The sequence below is a fragment of the Octopus bimaculoides genome, chromosome 2, assembly GCF_001194135.2.
Source record: "Octopus bimaculoides isolate UCB-OBI-ISO-001 chromosome 2, ASM119413v2, whole genome shotgun sequence".
NCBI lineage: Eukaryota > Metazoa > Mollusca > Cephalopoda > Octopoda > Octopodidae > Octopus > Octopus bimaculoides.
The window spans coordinates 58,586,047-58,591,599 of record NC_068982.1 but is presented as its reverse complement, the minus strand read 5'-3'; the positions used below and the strand labels follow the sequence as shown (position 1 = coordinate 58,591,599).

General features: G+C 31.5%; 1 long non-coding RNA gene across 2 annotated transcripts in view; it reads left to right on the top strand.

The window, feature by feature from the left end:
* The window catches only part of LOC128247107 (uncharacterized), a 108,221-nt gene that overhangs the window by 56,635 nt on the left and 46,033 nt on the right, over window positions 1–5,553 (top strand). For both annotated transcript variants that reach the window (XR_008263528.1, XR_008263529.1), the window contains exon 2: window positions 539–622. This is a non-coding gene — a long non-coding RNA (uncharacterized LOC128247107). The remainder of the gene's footprint in view (window positions 1–538; window positions 623–5,553) is intronic.

Sequence of the window (5,553 nt, the reverse complement as noted above, 5' to 3'; positions counted from 1 at the left end):
TTTTTTTTTTTTTTTTTTTTTTTTACCTTTCTGAAACAAGAAAGAAAAACCGTTACATATTGGAGTGAAAACACACATAAAAAAAAAAATAGAATGAGAAAATAACAAAAAAAGACATTAAAAATTGTGAATATTTGCATGGATGATGGCTTTGATGACTTTGGTGATAATGATGATGATGATGAGGTTGATCAGGATGAAAATGATGATGACAATGATGGCTGAAATTTTTCATCAGCATCAGCATCATCCTTACCATCATCCTCCTTTCCACCACCACCACCATTACCACCACTGTCCTCATCATCACCATCATAACAACTTCTATAACCACTAAATACCATTACAATAATCACAACCATCTGTACTATTTATTGCCCTGACCTGGCCAAAATCATCATCATCTTTTAAATAAATTTCACTTTCCCATGCTTGCATGGGTCAGACAGAATTCATTGAGGCAGGTTTTTTTATGACTGATGCCCTTCCTGTCGCCAACCCTAACCTGCTTACCACCATATATCATATTTTCCCACAGCTGGACATGTTTCCATGGAAGACTGGAAATGAGTGGCACCACTTGTATGACTGATGCTCTTTACAACTATCATGTAATGTCCAGGTAAGAAGATATACAACCTTCTCTTGTTTCTAAACAAGTTAATATTCCCCATATCAGGACATATTTTCAGTGATATTGGTTTATAACTGTCACCCAGTGTCCAAACACATGCACACATTCATACAAACTCACACATGATGAATTCCTTAAAATTATAAATTTATAGATTTTTATAACATCGATTCATTTGCATTAAAAAGTTCTTTCATGCTGCTGCTTTCATTTCATACTTATGGTTCTTGAAAATATAATATTTGAACTTGTTTTATTATATCAAATATTTTGATTATGTCTTGGATTTTGCTTCATAGTAACAATTATTTAAAGCATAACACTCAAGCTTGTTACATTATGTTAAAGATTTTGATTATGTCCTTGATTTTATTCCATACATACTTAAATTATGGTAAGCGTAACACTGAAACCTATTTAAAAAGAATACTATTATAGATGAGAGTTAAGGTATTTTAAAGCTGAAACAAGACCACTTTATTTACCTTACTGTCAGACCAATGACAAGAACTTGAAATATTAAATTCGGCACTCCTTACATCAACTAAACGTATTGAACACCTGTATGGAATGTTCTATGGGCTTGTAGATATTGACATTTTGACTGTCCTTATATCCTGTACTTTACTATAATTTAGATAGTCATGTAGTTTTATATTTAACATCTCCCTGTTCCTTTATTTCTCTTTCAGAAATAAGTTTAAGGAAATAGTTCACAAAGTTTATTCATTCAAAATATGGCACAAATGTGAATATAATACCTAAGCAGTAAAAGTTTCCAATTTTGTCACAAGGCCAGCAATTTATGAAGGGGCTGGGCAAAATTCAGAGAGTTACTTTCTTTGTTGGTGACAAAAGTCCTCCCCTTCAGAATCAAAGGCAAATTGTAAGATGTCTGTGTTTAGACACTTTGTAATTTGGTTGGCTTTAAGAAGGGCATCCTGCCATAGAAACCATGCCAAAGCAGACAATGGAGCCTGGTGCAGCTCCCTGGCATTCCAGTTCCTGTCAAACCTTCCAACTCATGCCAGCATGGTAAACAGACATTAAATAATAATGATGATGATGGATAAATCAAATGCAGTGATCTCGGGGCATGGCCAGTACTTATTTTTTCAACTCTGTAAAGAAGGAAAGGCAGAGTTGACCTTGGTGGAATTTGAACTCAGAACACCAGCAAAAGAGTCTCTATGTGTAGGTTGTCACCCAGTCTGCTAGAAATAACAACCAAATGCCCCTCAGTCATTTAGCATTCAGATTACTCTGTGAAATGTAATGTTTATTTATCTACATCGTTTTGAATTTATCATGCACTATCTTGTAGGGTTGAGATTTTAACTATAGCATTGTTTACTTTTAGAATCACACTGTAAGGTAAGTGTGAGAGGCCAAATCTGGTAGGTTTGAACATAAAACAGGTAGAATATTTGAACCAGACATAATTGATTTAAATGTTAAAGGGTTAAACTGCACTTTGCTGTTTTGGTGAGAAAGAAAATGCTATAATGGATAACATCATTGTCCCCCCCACCCCCACCCCAAAAAAAAACATACCTATTATTTTTTACATGTTTCACTCATTAGATTGTGGCCATACTGGGAGATCACCTTGAAGAATTTTAGTCACAGGAATCAACTCCAGTACTTTTTTTAAATAATCCTGATGCTTATTCTATCAGTCTCCTTAACAGAAACCTTAAGTTATGGGGACATAAATACATCAGCAACAGTTGTCAAGTAAAGGTGGGGGACAATCAGACACACACACATATACGATGGGCCTCTTTCAGTTTCCATCCACCACACCCATTCACACGATTTTGGTCACCCTGAAACTATTGTAGAAAATACTTGTCAAAGTTGCCACGCAGTGGGTCTGAACCCAGAACTATGTGGCTGGAGGACAAACTTTTTACCACACAGTCACAGCCATGGATATGGTGATAGCTAGAATGTTATTTGATCATAATTCTGTTTAATCCTGACCAGTCTAGATCAAAACAATAACATTTGAGTTCTTGTGTTTTTAGTTAGGAATCAAAAATGTGATATTGTCACAAAATTTAATATGGTTTGAAAAATATATATATAAGTCAATAAAACCCGAATTGTTCTTATAGATTTTGTCATCTCTTGCAATTTCAATCACTTTAGTGTGTAATTTACTGTATTAGTACAAATGATGTAGGTGTGATGTCTATTATTAAATCATTAGAAAGATAGACTGATAAACTATATAATTTATAGTCTATGTAATTTATTGACAATATCATTTATAAAGTACGTTAATTTATAGCCTCACAACAGACACCACAGATAATGACAGTAAGATAGAATTTCTTTGTCAGTTATCTATCACTTTGCAAATTTATGTAATTGTTCAGTCAGACAAACAACACATCGCCGTGAATGAGTGTGTGATACATATGTACCAGGGAAAACTTATGAAAGGGTCTTGAGAATAGCCTTAAAATCTGAACTTTAAATCAACAGTAATGGGGTTATTAGCTACTTGTTATTTGTTGTTGTTGATTATTATGATGGTGGCAGTGGAGATGATGATGACAATGATGATAAAAAGGTGACATAATAGGGAAAGGACAGACTACATAATTTATTTTAGTTTTTGGTTTTCAGTTCAAAGATCCAAAGATTCTTAGGTACAGTATACTTGTAAAGGCACTTACAGAAGATAGATCTTGTTTTTTTTTTTTGGGGGGGGGGGGTTAGGGTTAGGGTTTGGGGGTTCTCTAGGGTATTACTGATATAAGTGAAGTTAAATCACTAAGAAATCAAACAGAACTGAACTCCAATCTGAGGAGCATTTAGCATTCTGAGTTCCAAATATTGTTTGGATCAGTACTGCCCCCCCATCTCTTCAAATTTGATAAAACAATTCATTTATGACCAAAGCAAAAGTTAAGTATATTTTGGTGAAGCTGGCTATCAAGTCTAATACTCGAGTGGTTCTTATACAGTCAACCCTTGAAGGATGGAAAGCAAATTTATTTGTTTAATTACTCAAAAATACAAACTTGAACTTAGTTGATCTATTAAAAAGCTAAAAAATTCACAACTAGCTACTCAGTTATTCTACTCAATTAATCACAAATACAAGACACAGTGGGGAGAAATACTACAAGGTATTTTTTTCCGGATGCTTTAATGATTCTGCTGTCCACTAACCCATATTAATAATAGCATTTAGAATAAAAGTACAAAGTTTGAAATTTAGTTGTTTTTGTTCAACTCTTTAGCATAATTCTTATTTATTGATATTGTTTTGAAATAATCAGGAATTATCTTGTACCTTCGAGATTTTGATGATGTGATTGTATATTTCTTTAGTGACATTGTATGGTAGGTGTGAGAGGCCCAATCTGATTGGTTTGAACATAAAACAGGCAGAATATTTTGGCCAGTTTGGGCTGGTTTAAATACTATGATATCATAACTGCAACTTCTCTTAATGTAAGATGTATGTAGTAAAAATTGTCTGTCCTTGTTTGGAACCGAACCTAAGTTTTCTCCTTTGCATATAATAGACCAATTTTTTTTTATCTATTCATCAGCTTATTTTTGTTTACAACCAAAAAACATTCAGATATATATCAATGTGGTTTAATCAAGTAAGCATGATCAAAATAAATTGTTAAAAAACAATATCTAAAAATAATAGCAGAATAAAGAACAACAAAAAATCCCATAATCTTATTTTGTTCATGTCAGAAAAAAACATTTTTTAATAAAATATAAAATATTATCTTGATTAATAAATAATTTAGAAATACAGATGCAATTTATATCGCAAATGTATGTCAAAATATTTCTTGAAATCCCTCAAGACTTTCAGTTTGTGTAATTGCTTTGAACACATTCTCATCAGCATCTTCTTATTTTCATTTTTGTGGTTCCAAAACCAGAATTCTTTGTACATAATTGAATGAAGTATTTCACATGTAAATTTGACACAAATTCTCTAATCAAATCCAAATGGTATATCATAATACAAATGTAATATATAAAGGAAAGTCCAAATAGAAAGAGAAAAAAAATTGCCATTTTTGTCTAATGGGTGGATGTTTAAATCCTAGAATTCTTATATGACACTGATTTAGCCAATCAGGTGTCAAGATTTTAATTTAGATTCAGAAGAGAATACTCATTGTTTTTAATCAAAACTTATCCTTTTATGTTTGATTGATCTGAACAGATGAGAATTTATCCTAAAACTACATGTATTGCATCAGATATGTTCATTTATAAATTTGGATTTTGAGAATTTGCAGGGTAAAGGAGAAAGAGATTATATAAAATTTGTTATGGCAAAGATTCTTAGAGATCTACATAGAACTAAACTTAAGACATTTTTTTCATTCATTGTTTTGCTTTTTGTTTTCTGTTTTTTTTTGTATATATATTTTATCTATTACCTGAAGGTATACAGATATGGTTGCATGACTTGCTTTGATGGATGTGTATTGCTGGACAAACTCCACATAAACGCATATATATTCATATAAGCATGCATGCAAATACACACACACACACATATATACCTATAAATGCACATATGCATGTGTCATATGTGTATACACATACATGTATGCATATGTGTTTATAAATATATGTATATAGATATATATATATATATAGAGAGAGAGAGAGAGAAAGATGTATATATACATATGTATGCGTGTATATATATATATATATATGTCTGTGTGTGTATATATATATATATATATATATATATATATATGAATCTATAAATAGACATAAACATTAAATATATATGTATATATACTTTATATATGTGTGTATTTATGTATGTGTGTGTGTGTGTGTATATATATATATATATATATATATATACATATTTCATACATATATCTAAGTATATATATGCATACACACAC